Here is a 22,485-nt window from a genome sequence, read left to right as displayed (position 1 = left end):
TGCTCTCATGTAGTTCATATTCTAATAAGAAGAGACAACATATTTGGAGGTTTTAGCTGCAAATAATATGGAATGCCATAGTTGTCCTTAGAGTGTGGCAGCAAAGAAGATGTTCATATATCTTCTTTAATTGCACTTCCATTAATTAGATTACATACATTTCTGATGCTGACCCATTACCATGCACTTTGGTGGTAAAAATTTTCTGTACTGTATCTTCAGTAGCTGTGACTACTGAAGTAGTAAGGGCTATAGCACGTATCTATGTATGTATATGCACACTCCAACTCATAACATATATTTGTGTACATATATATATGCATGTATGTAAATGTATGTATGGATAAACATATATACATATACTGTGGAAATATATAATATGTGTGTATTTCTCTTAAAGAAACTATCTGAAAAGAAACCTATTCTCTCCCAAAGTTTTTCCTAGGATAACTACTAGTGAAAATTTATTTCAAAAATTCATTTCCCTTAATCTGTTCAATAGATCACTATGATCTTTACAAAAAAGTTTCTTGGGTGGGGGGAGCCAAGGTGATAAATAAAATTCAGTGACTCCACTGACATCTTGCCAAAACTCTTCTGGACATATTTAAATAATGCCATAAAACAATTCCTGAAGCAGCAGAACCCACAAAAGAATGTGGTGAAATAATATTACAGCCAAAGACAACTTAAAAGGTCAGCCAGAAAGGTCTGTGGCATCTGGGTAAGAGAGGATCACAGTCCAGAACAGCCTGTGCCAGCAGTAGCACACCAGCACAGACCCAGTGAACCAGAAGCAGGCCTTGGAAGTGACAGAATCTGTAGCTGCAATGGCAGCAGCTGATTCCAGAGCTCTCAGCCCACAATAGTAAAGTTATCAAAGAACTGGTCAGAAGGAGATTATAGAGGTCTCTTTGCCGTCATTAGGGCAGGACTCTGCTGCTTTGCCCTTACTCAGATTAAGGGTTACAGTACTGGGTGGCATTCTCAGGGCGAGCAGGAGCACTAGCACACCAGAGCTTGTGGCTGCAATAGAGGGGGCCCCTCATCACATTTTCAGGGCAGAAAAGAGTGCTTGTGGTCACTCACAAACCAGAACACAGACCAAGAGAGTAGTAAAGACACTTCATCTTGGTTTATACCCCCTTGGAAGGGCTGAATGCTTAAAGGTCCCTAGAAGTATCTCTGAAAACAGCTAGACAAAACCCCTAAAACTTGGGACAATGTACCCTTTACCCTGGAAGGAAAGGCCTATTTTTAAAAAAGACTTAAAAGTCAAGAAATTGGCTGGGAAATTTAGCAAAGAACAGAAAAAAATTCTGACCATAAAAAGTTACTGTGGTGACAAAGAAGATCAAAACATACACTCAGAAGAAGATAACAAAGTCAAAACTCCTACATACAGAGCATCCAAGAAAAATATAAATTGATCTCAGGCCATGGAAGAGCTCAAAAAGGATTTTGAAAATTAAGAGAAGTAGAGGAAAATTTGGGAAGAGAAATGAGAGGAATGCAAGGAAATCATGAAAAACAAGTCAATAACTTTGTAAAGGAGACACACACACACACACACACACACACACACACACACACCCAACCTGAAGAAAATAACACCTACACCTTAAAAAACAGACTAGGCCAAATAGTAAAAAAGATACAAAAAGCCAATAAGGGAAAGAATGCCTTAAAAAACACAAGTGCCCAAATGGAAAAAGATATACAAAAAAATCACTGAAGGAAAAAAAAAAACTCCTTAAAAAGTAGAATTGGCGAAACGGAAAAGGAAGTACAAAGGCTTCCTGAAGAAAATAATTCCTTACAAATTAAAATAGAGCAAATGGAAGCTAATGACTTTAAAAGAAATCATGAAATAATAAAAATGAAACCAAAAGAATGAAAAAATAGAAGACAGTGTGAAATGTCTCACTGGAAAAACAACTGACCTGGGGAAAAGATCTGGGAGATATGATTTAAAAATTATTGGGCTATTTGGAGGCCATGATCAAAAAAAGCCTAGACATCATCTTTCAAGAAATTATCAAGAAAAACTGCCTTGATATTCTAGAACCAGAGGATAAAATAGAAATTGAAAGAATCCACTGATTACTTCCTGGAAGAGATCCCCCAATAAATATTCCCAGGAATATTATAGCCAAATTCCAGAGCTCCCAGGTAAAAAGGAAAACATTGCAAGCAGTCAGAAAGAAACAATTCAGGTATCATGGAGCCATAATCAGAATAACATAAGATTTAGCAGCTTCTACTTTAAGGGATTGGAGAGCTTGGAATATGGTATTCTGGAGGCCAGAAGAGCTAAGTTTGCAAGTGACCAAAAATCACCTACCCAGCAAAACTAAGTATAATCCTTCAGAGGAAAAATTAGATATTCAATGAGACAAAGAACTTTCAAACATTCTTGATGAAAAGACCAGAGCTGAATAGAAAATCTGACTTTCAAATACAAGATCCTAGAAAAGTATAAAAAGGTAATTAAGAAAGCAAAAACATAAGGATGTTAATGAAGTTAAACTGTTTACCTTCCTACATGGGAAGATGATACTTATAACTTATAGGAAATTTCTCATTAAGGCAGTTAGAGTATATATGGATAGAGTTGTGAGTTCAATATGAAGAGATGATATGTTAAAAAATAAAATTAAGAGGTGAGAGAGAGGAGTGTACTGGGAGAATTGGAAAGGGAAAGGCAGAATGGGAAAAATTATCTCCCATATAAGAGGCAAGGAAAAGCTTTTACAATGCAGAGGAAGAGGAAATAGGTGACGGGAGGGAGTGAACCTTACTCTTTTCAGAATTGGCTCAAAGAGGGAGTAATGTACACACTCAATTGTGTATAGAAATCTATCTTACCCTACAGGAAAGTAGGAGGGGAAGGGGATAAGACAAGGGGGTGGTGATAGAAGGGAAGGCAGATTGGAAGAGGGTTGTCAGAAATAAAACACTTTTGAGGAGGTACACGGTGAAAGGAGAGAGACAATAGAATAAATGGGAGGGAGGAACAGAATGGAGGGAAATACAGTTAGCAATAGTAACTATTAAAAATAAATTGAAGCAAGTTTCTCTGATAAAAGCCTCATTTCCCAAACCTATGGAGAACTGAGTCAAATTCATAAAAAATAAGAGTCATTCCACAATTAATATATCATCAATGGATATGAAAGTTTTCAGGTGAAGTAATCAAAGCTATCTATTGCCACATGAAGAAATGCTCTAACTCACTATTGATTGGAGAAATGCAAATTAAAACAATACCTCATACCTATTAGATTGTCTGATAGGACAGAAAAGGAATTTGACAAATATTGGAGGGGATGTGGGAAAACTAAGACATTAATATACTGTTGGTGGAGTTGTGAACTGATTCAACCATTCTATAGAGCAATTTGGATCCATTCCCAAAGGGCTACAAAACCAGGCATACCCTTCGACCTAGCAATACCACTATTAGATCTGTATCCCAAAAGGATAAAAAAAAGCAAAAAGAGAAAAGGATCAATATGGACAAAAATATTTATAACAACTCTTCTCTGGCAGCAAAGGACTGGAAATTGAAGGTATGCTCATTAATTGAAGAATGGCTGAACAAATTGTGCTATGTGATTATGATGGAATAAGATTATGATGCTATAAGAAATGATGAGCAGGTTGCTCTCAGAAAAACCCAGAAAGACTTACACAAGCTGATACAAAGTAAAATGTACTCTGTACACAGTAACAGCAATATTGTATGATGATCAGCGGTATATGACTTAGCTATTCTCAGCATCCAGATTCAAGAAAACTTTGAAGGACTTATGATGAAAATGCTCTCCATCCCCAGAGAAGAACTGCTGGTGTCTGAATACAGATTGAAGCATATTTTTTCGACTTGATTTTTCTTGAGGGTGTTTTTTGTGTTCTATGTTCTCTTTCACCGCATGACTAATATGAAAATGTTTTGCCTGAGTACACATGTATAAAACTATATTGAATTGCTTGCCTTCTCAATGAGGGGGAGGGCAATTTGGAAGAGGGGAGGGAGAGAATTTGGAACTCAAAGTTAAATGTTAAAAATTATTTTAAATGTAACTCAAGAAAAATAAAATACTTAATAGTCTTTAAAAAGTTAATTCAGTGATTTATGACATAATATGAGTTTAAGCCTGGAAGGACCTCAGAGATTATGTAGGCCAACTCCGTCATTGTATAGATGAGGAATCTATGGCCCAGGGGGAGAAAGGAATTTTTCAGGATTACAGAACTACATAGACTATTCCTAGCCAGGGAACGGATTGGAACAAGCATTCTGGTCTCCAGACTGAGCAGTGGGTACAATATTATTTATATTTTATTCCATCTGTGGGAGTACAGCTAGAGTGCAATCATAATTTGGATATGATTTCCATCTTCACATCCAGATTCATATAAAGACTTGTCAAATGAGATAATGCATGAAAAGTGCTTTGAAACCCTAAAGTGTTGTAGGTTTTTTAAAAAAGCCAATTATTGTTGCTATCTCATTCTTATTTTAGTTTAATGTAGTGAGGATAGAAACAGCCCCTCCTGGCACTTAGTCAACACTTAACAAATGTTTATTAGTTGATTGATTGATCATGGTCCAATACTCCTTTTTGCCTGTGGCTATGCAGACCACGATAGAGAGCTAGCCTCAGACCTTGAAAGACCTATATGCAAATCCTGCCTCTGACACATGCTGGTGTGTCAATTGACCTATATAGTTCCTGGGCAACTCTCTGAGACTATACTTAAAAGAGAAAGATGCAACTCATATTGGTAGAGGGAGTTTTCTCATCTGGGAGTTCCCTGTACTGATGAAATTCCAAGCCCAATTCTTCTCTCCTCTCTCTATTTAGACCTGGGCTCACTTTGAAAAAGTGTTCCTTCTCTAGAAATATATATATATATATATATATATATATATATATATATATACACACACACATATACATATATTGACTGATTGATTGATTGATCGATTGCCAGCCAAAACAGCTGTGCAAAGCTTGTGTGAATAGCTATCTCTATGAAAAATCTGTTCTTACAAGCCTAAATACCACAGATCCATCTAAAGCGAGCCCTTCCTTTTAGCTAGCTTTCTGCTCTAACTTACGTCACATGTATCTGCTGTGCCTAGAATAGCAGGAAGCAGTGTTTCATGATAATGAAGATATATTACATACCCTTGCAGTGCTGTATCACTGCTGTACACAATCCATTCTCTGCAATTATGCAGCTGATAAGAAAGTGTGGTATATAGGGATTTATATGTTCTTGTATCCAACACAGTACCTATCATACTGGGGCAGAGCATAAGTTTTCAGGAAGTGCTTCCTTGCTTGCTTACTTTAATTCTGATTAACTGACATTCTTTCCTATATTTGAATTAATTCTCTCTTCTCCTCCCCCCTCCTAATCATTATTTTTTTTCTTTTCACTTTAACTTTTCCTCTTTCCTACCTTTCCTTTCTCATCTCTTCCCTTCTTCTGCTCTCCTTATTTCTCATCCATTTTATTCTGTCTCCTTCCTATCTTTTTCACTCTTTCTACCTTTTTTACTCCTCCTTTTCCCTTTGCTGTTCTGCCTGTAACAATATGAATTTATTTTCGAGGTGTCCATTCTCAGTTGTATTCATTCCTCACTGTCACCTATTTCCAACATTCTTAGCTTCTGCAATATGTGAAAGGGATTATCTGAGATAATTTCCTCAAAGCTATCTCTTCAAAATGTTGACTTCTAACTATGTTTACTTTGAAAAATGTAGAAATAGCCTTAAAGCTAAAGAATATATCTATATGTGTATGTATGTATAAATATATATGCATGTACATACACACACATCTATATATCTATATCTATAGATATAGATTTTGATGTATAGATATAGGTATAGATATAGATATAGATGATATAGTTATGGAGGATAATCATAGCATGTCAGAGCTATAAGTGACCTTAAAGCTCATCTTATCTGGGAGTTCCTAATCTTTTTTGTATGTTATAGATCCCTTTGTCCATCTATTAAAGTCTGGGGATCCCTTCTCAGAATGATGTTTTTAAACGCACAAAATAAGATATGTAAGGTTACAAAGGAAACCAATTTTATTGAAATGCAAATATCCCCCTTTTTTTAATAAAGTAACAAATTCATCCCCACATACACACTAACATCTATTCATGGAAATCCAAGGAGTCTATGGATCTTATTTAATATAACTAGTCTTTTCAATTTATAAATAAAGAAACTAAGGCCCAGAGGAGGCAGTTTAAGTTATTTTGAAATGCTATAGTGTGGTATCTGGTAAGAACACTGAGGAATCAAAGGACCTGGGTTCATGGCTCACCTTTCACACCTGCTCCCTGTGTGGCCTTAGGCAAGTCATTTAACTACCACGAAGCTGAATTTCCTCATCTGCAATGTGAAAGAGCTGAATCAGAGAGCTTCTGGGAGGCTTCACCTCTACAGTGATGATCCTATGATTTTGTGTTTGGAGTCACAACCTGGTTTTCAGGTCTAAGATTACTCTTTGCAGAGTAATACCATCATAAAATGCCTTAGTGGCAGACCAGGGAGAAGTCATCTCAGTCCCCTGACTCCCAATGTCATACTCTTTTCCTTGAGCCATGAGATTTCCGCAAGTAATTGCTAAACTCTAAACTGAGAAAGTAATTTTGAGATACATAAAAGTCAAAAGTCATCAGTAGGAAACACATCTGGTAACTCTAAGTTCTGACAAACATGTACAGTGAATAGAATATCATTCCATTTAAAAATAACTCATCTTAATATTCTTGGATGCCATACATATTAACCCAGATAAGGTTGCCCCTTACTTTAATCTATAAAATCTCTCTCTTTGGCAGCTCTTTTAGTTTTTCCAGTTATGAAGAGTGAAATGAAATCACCTTGGCAAATGAGTGTGACTGAGAGCTCTAGGCAGTTATCTTTAAAGAAAAAAAAGTCAATTCAAATATGAATGCCATTTAGAAAATAATGCTACACATAATCTTGTTCAGGTTTGTGGGAGTGTTACCAGATTCCTAAGAGTCTCAAGTCCTATTATATTTCCCAATTTCCAACTTCAGGTTTTGGATCCTCATGGTAAGGAAAGATTGGCTTCGAGGAATTTCATAACACACACATATGCATATGTCTTTATGTAAAATACATCACTATATATATATATATTGCATATGATATATAAATATGTATTTTAATACAAGTACATACATTTAAGATAACCTAAGCCTTAAATGTAGCTGCTTATCCCACTTTATCAGTGACAGTTCATTAAAACCTTAGTATATTCCTCAGGGACATCAGTGAGAAAAATATGATTATTAGACTGATGACTTTATTTAATTATCATACTGAAAAAGCATATTCACCCTGCAAAATTGATGTTCTGGAACCATGAGAATAAAAACAGGAATACTTAACATTTTTATTCAGCAGCAAATAGTGAGGCTCAGTTTCTTCATCTTTAAAATGGAACAGATATATTTCAATGACTCTGGGGTATAAAGTGAGGCTTATGAATTTATGCAGCTCTGCCCAAATCATATTCAGTCTATATGCAAGTCAAGATATAACTCTCATGATGTCATTGGTCCTCTTCAAGATTGAAGAATGAACCACAATAACATTATTGAAGAACTTCAAGATTTGATGAGAGGAAGGTACTTTTTAAACCTTCATGTACTATATAAATGAATTATCATCATCATCATCATCATTATATTTGCTGTTTTTTGAGAACATACAATTTACCTTGAGCACAAAGTGTTGTGGATTGTAAAAGGACTATAGGAGTGGTAGAAGAGGGTCATTGTGTTCTCTGTGCCAGGATTGTCCCTGGCACCTGCACCCACCGTGGCATCCGGCTGCAAAATCCACCCGTCCATCCTCAACAGACACTTGGCCTGCCTGGGGGCCAAGTGCTCCTGGATGCTTGTATTCCGGGGCTGACTGTCTGCATCTAGATGTAATGGATGGGCATGTTGTTCCCAAAATCACCTTTGGTTACACTGTGATAGAAAGATTTTGAAAGCAGCTTGGCCAAGACCCTTTTCTTTGACATGCATGTTCATAGATAGGTAGTTTCTAGACCTGAACAGTGGGTAAAGCCAATGGTTATAGCAGGAACAAATCAATATACCTTTCATCTGGAAGCTACTGAGAACCCTGGAGCACTGATTAAAGATATTCAAGAGAATGGGATGAAAGTTGATCTCGCTATTAAACCTACTACTAGACTTGAGTATTTGGCACCATGGGCCAGTCAGATAGATATGGCCTTAGTCATGACAGTGGAACCTGGGTTTGGGGGGTAAAAGTTGATAGAAGACATGATGCCAAAGGTTCATTGGATGAGGACTTAGTTCCTTTCTCTGGATATTGGGGTAGATGGTGGAAGAGGTCCTGGTCCAATTCACAAATGTGCAGGGGCTAATATGATTGTGTCTGACAATGCCATCATGAGGAGAGAAGACCCCAGATCTGTAATTAATTTCTTGAGAAATGTTTGTTCAGAAGCCACTTAGAAATGCTCTCTGGATAGATGAGATTTCCAGAGAACTTTATTCCTCATGCCCAAGCTACCTCCTCCTAGACCAGCTTATTCAGTATCATTTTCACCTGGTGCACAAAAACACAAGCTCAAGAATCATGCTGCTGCTGCTGTGACTGCAGGGTGGCACCGCTGTCTGTCCTGAGCAGTTAGTCTTCATTTCTTTGACTTCAACATAGACACAGATATGCTGAGAAGGAAATGGGTGCATATATGACAACTACTAGGTTTTTAAGAGTGGAGAATTAAATTTTTATGTGGAAAAATGCACTGTTTTTGCTGGAAGACTTGATTTTTGTAAAAGGCATATATTATGATGTCTTGTCCTGAGGTTAAAAAGCCAAATTGCATCTCAAAGTTAGAAGAAAAAAAAACAGCAGCTGCTAACTAAAAAAGGACTAAAATGAGTAATACTGCTACTCCTAGAGAACTCTCAAATGCTTGTGCATCATTATAAAAAAAGGTTTGCTCATTAGCTTTCTTTAGAAAAAACACAGTTATCCTTTTGTTTCTGTCATTATTTGATTTTTTGCATATATTTATGTGACTGGGCTTGGTTTCTTGGGAGACAAATACAATCTCCATGCTTTTAGTGGAATGAGATGATTCCTTTTGAAGTTTCTTTATCCCTTCTCACTCTCCCTCCCAGCCACCCCCTTTATGCTTATCATGGCCATATTTTCATGTGATTAACAGCCCTATTTGGTGTTTTCCCTAGTTGACCAAATTGCACAAACCATTACCCTTTGTTTTCTTTCACTTTCCACAGCAACCTAGTTTTGAACTAAAATTATAAGACAACTGAAGATAATATTGTTTATGAGAGCTCATTTTTATATATATTTTAAAAAAACATTTATTTCAGGCTATTTCCTGCCTATAGCAAAATACGTTCAATACTTTTTGGACAGAAGCCAACATGTCTGTTTCTCCAGATCAGAGGTTCAGAAGTATGGCCTCAGAGGGTCTTTCAGGTGGCTGGGTCCAAAAATACAAGAGTAAGCATGTCTTTCTCGAGGACTGGCCTCAGCTAGTCACAAGGAAAAAGCTACTGGGTACTATTCCAAATGACTTAAATCAACCAATTCTTTTTTTGAGGGGGGGATGGCAGGGCAATTGGGGTTAAGTGACCTGCCCAAGGTCACACAGCTAGAAAGTGTGTCAAGTGTCTGAGGCCAGATTTGAACACAGGTCCTTCTGACTCCAGGGCCTGTGCTCTACCTAGCTTCCCCAATCAACCACGTCTTTAGAGAATTTATAATTTGGTTGTGCTAATGCCAACTTGGGTAAGGAATGATTTCATTTAGCACAGGACCCTGCAGTATCCTTATATCTTAATGGAGCATTTGGATACTTCTTGCATCCTAGATCTGACTTAATTCATCTAGCACCTTTAAAGGAAGCAGAACAGTTACTGTCTCCATTATACAGCTGAGGAAACTAAAGCACAGAGCGGTAAGTTAAGGTAAAAGACAGTGGTACCTGTGCAGGGATCTGGAGTTAGGACCTGGGGTCAACTTACATTACTTATATGATGCTGACCTCCAAGTCCTCTTCCAGGACCTTTCACAGCCCTAAATGTATGGACCTAGGTCCGTGCAAGACTATGTCTGACACATGTGTTTGTTCTTTCACTTCTAAAGAAGATGGTGGTAATGACCCAGTGGATCACTGATGAAAGCTTTAGTTTATAACTACTGTGCTTAATCAGAAATTTAGATAATAACTCTAATGACTACTTCAAGAAAACAGCAGCAGCAGACCTTTATCCTTAGGTAGATGTGAATTTTTATGTCTTTCATTAAGATATATTTACTGTAAACACTTGATGTTCATTGAATGAATAAATAGGGTGTGGGGCCTGCGGTTGCAGCATATATGAGGTCCATAGTTTTTTGTTTTAAAATAGGATTCTATCTTGCTTTCTTTGTGTGTTTTGAGAAGCAGGAAAAGGAAGATTTTGAAACAATAAGGACAAAATTTCACAAAGAAAACTATTGAAAATTAAATTGTACTACCAAGCTATGTTCCTTTTTTGAAATTTTTTCCTTGATGCTTTATATATCTTATGTAAGTGTGATAGTATGGATCATTTATTATTTTAATCACATTCACATTGCAAAAGGCATAAAGAAATAACTTTAATTAAAAAGCTTACATAGAAGATCATGGTATCCGACATGACAGCAAGATTCAAGTTTAATATTCTATACAAACTTGTGTTTGTGAGGCATTTGTTTTTGGTTTCATTTCAAAATAAATGTACAATTAAACCACCAAAAAAGGATTATAAGACAGTACCTGCCCATGAGAAGCTTACCAACTAACCAATAGACATGAAACAGAGAACAACACAAGGCAATGTAAGATTAAGTATCAAGAAACATAGTGAATCTTTATAGAGAGGAGAATCAAAAAGAATATTTAGTGATTTCAATTCCTGTATCCACTTCCAGTATGATTTATGATATGACTATCCCAAAAGCAAATGATATCTGTTTGACTATTAAGTTCCTCCAGTTCAATTCTACACTGTGCTATTCTCCGATAAGGAGAATATTGCCAATCTTTCCCTGACAAGCCTCAGTCTCGGATTACACTCATCATTCGCTGTCTTTGCTCATACTCATGTGCTGCTAAACAAAAATTAAGAAAAAAAATCATGAAACTTTGCTAAATGTATGCACTACAAATTTTTGATGCATAACTAAAGCAATGACATCCTTTTGAGCCTCTTTGATTGATTCACTATTTCATTCAGCAAAGAACTTTTTTCCAAAACTTTCCAACCCTCCTCAGACTTTCATTGCTCCCTCTCTTCACCCTCTCAGCTGAGAACCCTGTTTCATATTGAAAAAATTGTGGCCATTTTCTGAGAGAGCTCCCTCCTCCCCCCTACCTCATCCCACATTACTCAGATGCCTTCCAACACTTTTTTTCCTCCTTCAACCATATCATAATGAAGAGATGTCCCTTCTCCTCCCCAAAGCAAACTCCTCCACATGCACAAGCAATCATATTTCATCCTGTCTTGTATAGCAGTTTTCTATTATTTGTGCTCTTACTAATCTTCAATCTCTCCCTGTGTAATAGCTGTTTCTCTACTGCCTACAAGCACCTCCACGTCTTCCCTACCCTCAAAAACAACAACAACAACAACTGTATTTGATCTATACATCCTCAAGAGCCAACATCCGATATCTCTTATCCCTGTGGTGACTAAAATTTTTTATAAGATCATTTATAATACGTACCATTTTGTCTCACTCTTCAATTCCAACACAGCTGAACTCTCAATTTCTCTGTCATGCCCTAGGAAACTTTTGATCTGTAAAATTACTTCAGCCCTATAACTCTTACCTCATTGTTACCCTATGCCTTTAGAGACCCCCCTGACTTTAATAAGAGCCTGGACAGTGGAGAACTCCTCCCAGAACTTCTTTAAGCCATCTCTTCATTTCTCATTCAGAGGTATGTCTCTGGACTTCTCCATCATGAACCCTTCCACAACAGTTACCTTCTCCCAAATCCTACTTTTCAGGTTCCTTTTGTGTATTCTTCTATTAGATTCTAAGCTCCTTGAGGGCAAGGGTTAGTTTTTTTAATATATTTCTTTATATTACCAGTGCTTAGCACCACACCTGGGACATACTTGGCATTTTATAAATGTTTATTGACTGATTCTCTTCTTAACTGTATAGCCTAGGTTCTGACTTCCTCATTCAACTAAAACCAGGATCCCTTAATGGAGAAACTTAATGACCTTTACTCAATTCTCATCAGTCTTGACCTCTCTGCATCCTTGGACACACTATTCTCTTGAGGTTTTTCTGACAGTACTCTATCCTGGTTCTCCTGCCTGATGAAGTATTCCTATGAAGTCTTCTTTACTGTATCTTTACTGTAGCCACAAACCATGGGTGTCCCACAGTTCCCTATGCTAATGATTCTCAAATCTACTTATCCTGACATCCAGTCTCTCATCACCAATTGCCTTTTGGATATCTTGAACTGTTGTGCCCTGTCCCCCAGTTTACCTTCCATCTTGCCCCAGCTCGCCCCACAGTTTGTGCTCCCATATCCACAGAAATAATTCTGTCCCAGCTTGCCCGCAGTTTGTGCCCCCATCTCCATGGAAATCAGTTTGTGTTTTTTCCCTTTAAATAACCTGACCCTACCCCTGCTCAGGGCTGTTAGATTTGAGTCTTTACTCCGAACAGTTGCGTGCTTGAATAAATCCACATCAAAATTTATATCCGGGTCTTGCTCGCTTTTTTTGGCACAACAGAACCAGATGTCAAACATCTTACACTCAACATGTCTAAAACCAAACCTTAGTTCCTTATATGTACTCTGAGACCAAACGAAAATGCACTTCCTGCAACTAAGTGCTGCTGGGCTTCTTGCTGTTTCTTGCCCACAATGCTTCTCACTCACTCACTCAATAAACATTTACTAGGTGTCTTCTATTTGCCAGGCACTGGACTAAGTGCTAGAGATACATAGAAAAAAGGCAATCCTTGCCGTTGAGGAGCTCATAATCTAATGATGGAGACAATATGCAAACAACCATGTACAAATAAAGATAAATAGGAAGAAATCAACAGAAGGAAGGCACTAGATTTTAAAAGCATCTGGAAAAACTTCCTTTAAAATGTGAGATTTCAGGTGGAACTTCTTGAAGGAAATCAGGGTGAGAATTCCAGAAATGCGAGATAGAGAAAATGTCCAAAATTGGGAGATGGAGCACAGCAAGGAGACCAGTGCCACTGAATTGCATGTGGAGGAGTATAAGGTGCAAGGAGTGGAGAGGTGGGAGGAAGGCACTTCAGGAAGGAATGTCACAGGATTTCATACATTATGTTGGAGAGGATATGGAGCAGTAGGAATTGGTTGAGTAGGAGGAGAACATAGTCAGACCTGCACTGGATGAAGATCAGTTTGCCAGGGAAGTATAAGAGGAACTCAAGTGGGGGAGTACTTGTGCTAGGCAAACCAACAAGCAGGCTGTTGCAGTAGTCTAGGCATGGGGTGATGCGAGCCTACTCCAGAGATATGTCGGTGTCAGAGAGATAAGTGTGGTATATATATATATATATGGTAATGAAGGCGAAAATCCATAAGCCTTGGTAAGAGATAGGATATGTGAGGAGAGACAGACAGGTAGTGAGGAGTCAACGATGACGCCTAACTGCAAGTCCAATTGAGTGGGAAAATGGTGGTGCCCTCCAAAGTAATAGGGAAGTTTGGAAGCAGGGAGAGTTTGAGAAGAAAGAAAATGAGATCAGTTTAGGGAATTGTTGTGTTTAAGATGACTGTGAGATGTCTAGTTCAAAATGGTCAATAAACACTTGGAGATGTATGATTGAAGGTCAGCAGGGAGTTTAGGGCTATATAAATAAATTTGAGGATTATCATCATGGAGAGGATAATTTATTCCATGGGAGCTGAAAAGATCACCAAGAGAATTTAGATAGGCCTAGGACAAAGTTCTGTGAAGCTCCCATGGCTAATGACTTGCAAAATTTGAATTGCATGAAGATCCAGCAAAAGAGAGTAAGAAGAAGAAATAGAACTTGTAGGGGATGTGGCGGAAATTTTAAAAAAAGTATCTAAGAGAAGAGGGTAATCAACAATATCAAAGGTGACAGAGAATCTAAGAAGGATTAGGATTTTAAAAGGCCATCAGATCTGGCAACTAATAGATCTTTAGTGAATTGGGGAAAAGCAGTTTTAATGGGATGATTGAAGCCAGACTGAGGGGATTGAAAAGAAAGTAAGAGGAAAGAAAAATCTTATTGTAGAGAGCGTTCTCAAGGAGTCTAGCCACAATAAGGAGGAATAAGATGGGGCAATAGCTAGTAAGGATGGATGGATCAATGAGAGCTTTTTAAAGATGGGGAAGACATGTACATGTTTGCAGGCAGTAGAGAGAGAGCCAGTATATATGGAGAGATTGAAGGTAAGCAAGAAAGTGGGGGTGATAAAGGGGATCACTTGTACATATATAAAGGTTTTCTTTTTTTAAATTTTTTATTTATTTTTAACATTCATTAATATGTTTTTGAGTTCCAAATTTCTTTTTTTCTCTCCTCCCCCATTCATTGAGAAGGCAAGAAATATAATACCAATTATACATGAGAAGTCATGCAAAACATATTTCCATATTAGCCATGATGCAAAAGATAAATTAAGTAAAAAGAAAAAAACACAAAGAAAATGAAAAAAAGTATGCTTAAATCTGTATTCAGAGTTCACCCATTCTCTCTCTGGAGGTAGATAGCATTTTTCATCATTAGTCCTTTGGAATTATCTTGGATACTGTCTTAATCTGAACAGATAAATCTTTCTCAATTGCTCATCCTTACAATATTGCTATTATCGTGTACAATTTTCTTCTGGTTTTGCTTACTTCACTTTCTATCAATTCATACAAGTCTTCCCAGGTTTTTTGGAAACCATCCTGCTCATCATTTCATAGACCACAATAAAGGCATACCTCATTTTATTGCACTTTGCTTTATTGTGCTTCACAGATAAAGCATTTTTAAAACAAACTGAAAATTTGTGGCAACCTTGCATCAAGCACCATTTTTCCAAGAGTGTGTTCTCACATTGGGTCTCTGTGTCACATTTCAGCAATTCTCACAATATTTCAAACTTTTTTCATTATTATAATATCTGTTACAGTGATCTGTGATCAATAATCTTTGATGTTACTATTGTAATTGTTCTGGGGCACCATGAATCATGTCCATGTAAGACTCTGAACTTAATAGATAAATGGTTTATGTTTTGACTGCTCCACTGATTGGCCATTCCCCAGTCTCTCTCCCTCTCTTCCAGCTTTCCTATTCCCTGAGACACAATAATATTGAAGAATATTATGTAAACTTAGTTGATAAAGCAATGACAAGGTTTGAGAGAATAGATTCCAGTTTTGAAAGGCCTTCTACTACAGAGAACTCTTTCATGAAAGGAAGAGTCAATTAATATGGCAAACTTCATTCTTGTCTTATTTTAAGAAATTGTCACAGCTACCCCAACCTTTAGCAATTACCATCCTGATAAGTCAGTAGTCATCAACATTGAGACAAAACCCTCAACCAATAAAAAGGTTACTACTTTCTGAAGACTCAGATGACAACATTTTTTAACAATAAAGTATTTTTAAATTAAACTATGTACATCATTTTAGACACAACTCTGTTGCATACTTAATAGATTATAGTATAGTGTAAACCTAATGTTTATATGCGTAGGGAAACCAAAAAAGTCATTTGACTCACTTTATTGTGATATTTGTGGTGGTCTAGAACTAAACCTGTGATATCTCATTGTGTATCTGTATTCTGTGTATCTCATTCTGTATATCTGTATTCCATCACAATCATATACCACAACTTGTTCAGCCATTCCCCAGTTGATGGGCACCCCTCAATCCCCTATTTTCTACCAAAAAAGCTGCTATAAATATTTTTGTACGAAGAGGTAATTTTCATGTGTGTGTGTGTGGTAGGGGTGTGTTAAATCTCTTTGGAGTATGTGCCTAGTAGTCAAAAGGTATGCAGTTTTATAGTGCTTTGGGATCAGTTCTAAATTGTGATCCAGAATTCTTGGACAATTCACAGCTTTGCCAACATTACATTCATGTCCCTGTTTTTTCCAAATCCCCTCCAGAATTTATCATTTTCATTTTCTGTTGTGTTAGCCAGTTAGGTGTGAGTTAGTACCTTAATTTACATTTCTCCAATCAATAGCGATTTATAGCATTATTATGTCACTATTCATAGTGTTAATTTCTTCTTTTGAAAATTGCCTATTCATTTACTTTGACAATTTATGAATTAGAAACTGGCCTGTAATTTTATTGCATGGGCTCTGTTCCCTATAGAAATGAGACCTTTATCAGAGAAACTTGCTGAAAATTTTCCCCCCAGTTTTTTGCTTTCCTTCTAATTTTGGCTACATTGATTGTGTTTGTGCAAATATTTTATAATTTCATGTAATCAAAATTATCCATTTTGCCTCCAGTGTTCCTCCCTATCTCATTCGGTCATAAACTCCTCCCTTATCCATAGATTTGACAGGAAAAATTTTCAATGTTCTCCTAATTTGATTATGATCTCACCCTTTATTTCTATACCATATAAATATTTGACCTTACATTGGTCTATGCCTAGTTTTTACCAAACTGCTCATCAGTTCTTCCAGCAATTTTCATCAAATTGTGAATTTTTGCCACTAAAGCTTGGATCTTTCAGTTTGACAAGCATTAGATTATCATGGTCATTCAATAAATGTTATATATTGTGTAACTAATCTATTCCACTGATCCACTCTTCAATCTGTTAGTGCCAGATTGTTTTGATGATTGCTACCTTGTTATATAAGACTTTTGTTGGCAGTTTCACTATTTGCCTTCCACACCTTGACTTATCCTCATCTCTATCCCCTTGTTTTCCTGGCTTTATTCATGTTCCAGCTAAAATCCCACATTTTATGAAAAGTTTTTCTTAATCCCGCTTAATCGTAGTGCCTTCTTCCTGTTGATTATTTCCAATTTATCCTCTCTAAATCATTGTAACCTGTACCCCAAAACTCATTTGCATGGATTTCCACCCCTCCCCCTTTTTTTGCAAATTTATTACTCAGTGCAGAAAAAGACAGCTAGAACAACCTAAATATAGTATGATAGTGCAGTAGAGGGAGTGCTGATCTGGAAATCAAGAAGACCTGAGTTAAAATCTGGTCTCAAATATTTACTATGCAATCCTAGGCAAGTCAGTTAACCACTGGCTGCCTCAGTTTCTTCAATTGTGCAATGTACAGTAATAAGACTTACCTCCAATGTTACTCTTAGGATAAAATCGTATACTATTTTAAAGCCCTTAGAATAGTACCTGGCTCACAGTAAGTACTTAGGAAATGCTTGTTCCTTCCCCTTCCTTGCTTTAATGATGGGTCAAGTTGGTGAGAACTTGGAGGAAGAGAGATCCTGGTTAATCTCTTACAACTCTGAGAGGGGAAAAATGAATTCCAAATTTTCTTCAAATCCCTGGAAGTGAAGAAAGATTCTGGGGAAAAGCAGATAGGTAGAACAGCCAGAACCTCAATCATATTCCTATCCCCAGGTTACTACACTAGAGATTTTGGATTATTCCTCTGGAGTAAGATGGGAAACTTCCATAGTTGAGTTGAAATAGCTTTCTCCCAATGAGTATTATCTAACATTTCTTATCTATATACTTCCTCTGCTTTTTGTTTGCCATCAAATTGCAAAAGTGGGTTTATTTTTTATTTGCCATGTGTGTTCCTTGTGGATCCTGCAGCATTTAGTATTAAGTTAAACCTTGTATGTATGCTTTCTACACTACAGGATAGCCATCAGAAGCTCAGTTTGAACTTAGAAATTATTCCCCCTAGGCTAACAATATTTATTTATTTTTTAATCTTTTTTCACTTATTTGTTAGTTATCACAAAGTACAAAAACAAAGAAAAAAACTTTCAGGAAAACTAACCAACACATTAATGTAATCCAACATTATATCCCCCACCTTTGCAAAAAAGAAAAAAAAAGAAAAGAAAAGAAAGTACATCTCTATCTCTTTGAAGCCAAGATTGGTCAAAGTTCATAGCATTGTTCTTTTTCTTTTTTTCAATATTTATTTATTTATTTATTTTTAGTTTAGAACATTCAGTTCCACAAGCTTTTGAGTTTTAAGTTTTCTCCCCTCTCCTTCCCTCCTCCCTCCCCAAGATGCTGTGCAGTCTGATAAAGTCTAGATATATACATTCATATTAAACATATTATCATATTAGTCATGTTGTAAAGAAGAATTGTAACCAATGGAATGAATAATGAGAAAGAAGAAACAAAACAAAACAAAAAGGAGAGCAAATAATATGCTTCAACCTGCATTCAAACTCTATAATTCTTTCTCTGGATATGGATAGCATTTTCCATCATGAGCCTTTTGGAGATGTCTTAGAACCTTGCATTGCTGAGAAGAGCCAAGTCTATTAAAGTTAGTCATTGCACAATGTGGCTGTAACTGTGTACAATGTCCTCCTGGTTCTGCTCCCCTCACTCAGAATCAGTTTATATAAGTCTTTTGAGGGATTTCTGAAGTGTTCCTGCTCTTCATTTCTCATAGCACAATAGTATTCCATTATATTCATATGCAACAACTTGTTCAGCCATTCCCCAGTTGATGAGCATTCCCTCAATTTCCAATTTTTTGACACCACAAAAAGAGCTGCTATAGATATTTTTGTACACGTAGATCCTTTTCCCATTTGTATGATCTACATGGGATACAGCCCTAGGAATGGTATTGCTGGGTCAAAGGGTATGCACATTTTTATAGCCCTTTGCGGATAGTTTCAAATTGCTCTCCAAAATAGTTGGATCAGTTCACAACACCACCAACAATGCATAGTGTTCCAATTTTCCCACCTCTTCTCCAGTATTTATAATTTTCCTGCTTACTTATGTTACCCAATCTGCCAGATGTCATACCTGAGTTGTTTTGATTTGCATTTCCATAATCAATGGTGATTTGGAGCATTTTTATATGACTATAGATATCCTTAATTTCTTCCTCTGAAAACTGCCTGTTCATATGCTTTGACCATTTATCAATTGGGGGAATGCCTTGTTTTCTTATAAATTTGACTCAGTTATCTATATATTTTTAAAATGACAGCCTAACAACATTTAAAGGAGACAAGGTAGACATATATTATTCTAGCTCAGTACTCCCTCTCTCTGAGGAGAGAAAAGTTGTCAGCCTCTGGCACTGATCTCTTGATTCCTCTGTTGGAAGTAATTAAAATCTTCCTTGGATAGGGGAGTGAAAGAGTTTCTAGAGGTATCCATTCATGACTCTCTGCAAGCCACATCTAGGCAGACTCATGTAGACATGCATAACATATATGGACAACATACACAACACCCCTTACATTTTCTTTATACATATTTGTTTGTATGTTATCTCCTATTGGGTGTGAGCTCCTTGAGAATGGGTACTTGAGTTTCATTTGTTTATTTTCTTTTAGCTTTCGTTTTATCTCCAGGGTTTAGTACAGTGGCTATCATGTCTATGATTAATATATACTTCTTGACTTGACTCAACTCCATAGAAGGAGATGCTACTCTTATTTATCTCCCATATTTAACAATGCTCATTAATAGCTGAGTTGACATTTGTGTTGCCCTTTAATGTGTTTAAAGCATTTTATCTAATTATTTCATTGCATCTTCACAAAAATAGTGATTAAATAGATGTTATTATTTTCCCCATTAGGGGAAATTAGGAAAATAAAACTCAGAGAGGTTGAGTCAGTTGTCCAAGATTGCACAGCTCTTAAAGACCTGAATCAGGGTTTAAACCTAACTCATTCTGATTCACGGTCTAGCACTTTATCTACAAAGTCATGCTTCCATTACCTGGTATATCTCTTGTCTTGGCACTGGTAGATGAAGAAAAATGTTTTATTATCTTCTATTTCATAGCTCTTTCAGATATTTTAAGACATTGTTCCTCAATCTGTGAAACTTAGATTGGGAGTGGATGAGGAAGAGAGGGCTACACAAAGTTATTGCAAAGGATCAGACAATCCATAGGAACATTAAGACTTATTTTGTTTGTATTTAATTCCATCTAAATCTGCAGCATTGTAATACGTGATGTATGTGCGTGTGTATGTGTGTGCGTGTGTGTATGTAGTTTCTCAGGATGGCTTCCTATATACAATTTCTTTATCTTCTCCCCCTCCCTTATTGCCTTGAAGGTACACTGTCTCATTACATGTGCATTGGGGGTAGAGAAAGTATCTTCCTGTCAAGGTTAAGGAGGACTGAGCTCTCACCCCTTATCTTGGTGAAACAGCCAGGAAGAGTTTCTGCATCAGTGATTGAGAAAGTTTTGTTCTGACCTTCCCCTTAGGGGAAAAAAATAGAAGAGTCAAGTCTTTTACTAATAGTGGCAGAGAGGTTTTGCTCTGGGCCTCCCCAGGGCAAAATGGTCAGGAAGGAAGGTTATTTTTTTCTCTCCCCTCCATCTATTCCCAACACTTATGCAATAGAAGAGTAATGGGCAAAGAGAGCAGGGAGAAAAGTTATGAATCTGCATAGAGATTGTAACTAGAAATCACATAAAGAAAGTTCAATTTAAGACTAGGTAAGTAGTGTTGACCTGGAAGTTTGGTTAAAAGAGGCAAACAGGCTAGTGATATATACATTCTTATTGTTTATTCCCTTAAAACTAGCAGATATGTGTATATATAGAGGCAGAAAAATTCTGACTGACAAAAAGAATGGGAAACCTTAAAGACATTTTAGAGCAATCCTAACTCAGGATGTCTGTGTCACTCAAATTTATGATCTCTATATATGTTTAACCATAGTATGAGAAAGGAATTTTCTTAATTGAAAAAGTTGTAAATATAATAAGATAAGAGAGTTGACAAAGCATCAATTGAAATTACAACCCAGAATATTATCTTTACCATTAACATGACATAACATAGCATATGTCCATAAAATATTAAGGTAAGAGAAGTCCCATTATTCAAGATAGTGTCTTGGATTAAGATGTATCACCCTTGAGGGGGCGGAGCCAAGATGGCAGCTGGTAAGCAGGGACTAGAGTGAGCTCAGTACCCGAGTCCCACCAAAAACCTATAAAAAATGGCTCTGCACCAATTCTAGAATGGCAGAACCCACAGAACAGCAGAGGGAAGCAGGGCTCCAGCCCAGGACAGCCTGGATGGTCTCTGGGTGAGGTCTATTCCACACGGAGCTGGGAGCTGGGAGCTGGGAGCTGGGAGCTGGGAGCTGGGAGCTGGGAACGGAGTGGAGCAGAGCCCAGCCTGAGCAGCGGGGACCATCCAGACCAGAAGCCGGGCAGAGAGGACCCTAGCGCCCTGAATATGTGAGCTGCGGCAGTTACCAGACCCCTTGACCCACAAACACCAAAGACTGCAGAGAAGGTTAGTGGGAAAAGCTGCGGAAGTGGAAGGAGTTCGCGGTTCGGCTTCCAGCCCCAGGGGCAGCGGAGGTGGGGCAGCTACAGCTGTTGTTACTTCCGGCTCCAGGCCCACCTGGTGGGAGGAATTAAGTGGTGGATCAGAGCAGGGGTGCAACAGCCTGCTGAAGATCTAAGCCCAGTCCAGGTTGGGGGTTCTTGGGGAAGGAGGAGTGCGGGTCTGACAGAGCTGGCACCTCCCCCCCAAAACGTAGAACATAGAACTCGTTAGTCTACAAGCAGTCAAACCCCACTGAAAAACTCAAGGGTCAAGTTAGTTGGTTGGGAATATGGCCAGGCAGCGAAAACACGCCCAGATTCAGTCTCAGACTTTGGATTCTTTCTTTGGTGACAAAGAAGAACAAAACATACAGCCTAAAGAAGACAGCAAAGTCATAGAGCCTACAACAAAAGCCTCCAAGAAAAACATGAACTGGCCCCAGGCCATAGAAGAACTCAAAAAGGAGTTGGAAAAGCAAGTTAGAGAAGTAGAGGAAAAATTGGGAAGAGAAATGAGAAGGATGCGAGAAAACCATGAAAAACAAGTCAATGACTTGCTAAAGGAGACCCCCAAAAAACACTGAAAAATACACTGAAGAAAACAACACCTTAAAAAACAGACTAACTCAAATGGCAAAAGAGCTCCAAAAAGCCAATGAGGAGAAGAATGCCTTGAAAGGCAGAATTAGCCAAATGGAAAAGGAGGTCCAAAAGACCACTGAAGAAAATACTACTTTAAAAATTAGATTGGAGCAAGTGGAAGCTAGTGACTTTATGAGAAATCAGGATATTATAAAACAGAACCAAAGGAATGAAAAAATGGAAGACAATGTAAAATATCTCCTTGGAAAAACCACTGACCTGGAA

At 37.4% G+C, this 22,485-nt stretch overlaps 1 pseudogene; it reads left to right on the top strand.

Moving 5' to 3' along the window:
• Positions 1 to 8,581, top strand: part of LOC118842062 — a 37,683-nt pseudogene extending 29,102 nt beyond the window's left edge.
• The last annotated feature ends 13,904 nt before the right edge of the window (positions 8,582 to 22,485 follow it).

This window comes from Trichosurus vulpecula, chromosome 3, assembly GCF_011100635.1.
Source record: "Trichosurus vulpecula isolate mTriVul1 chromosome 3, mTriVul1.pri, whole genome shotgun sequence".
Lineage (NCBI taxonomy): Eukaryota > Metazoa > Chordata > Mammalia > Diprotodontia > Phalangeridae > Trichosurus > Trichosurus vulpecula.
Note: the sequence above shows the minus strand (reverse complement) of the source record. Positions and strands in the feature narration are given on the sequence as shown.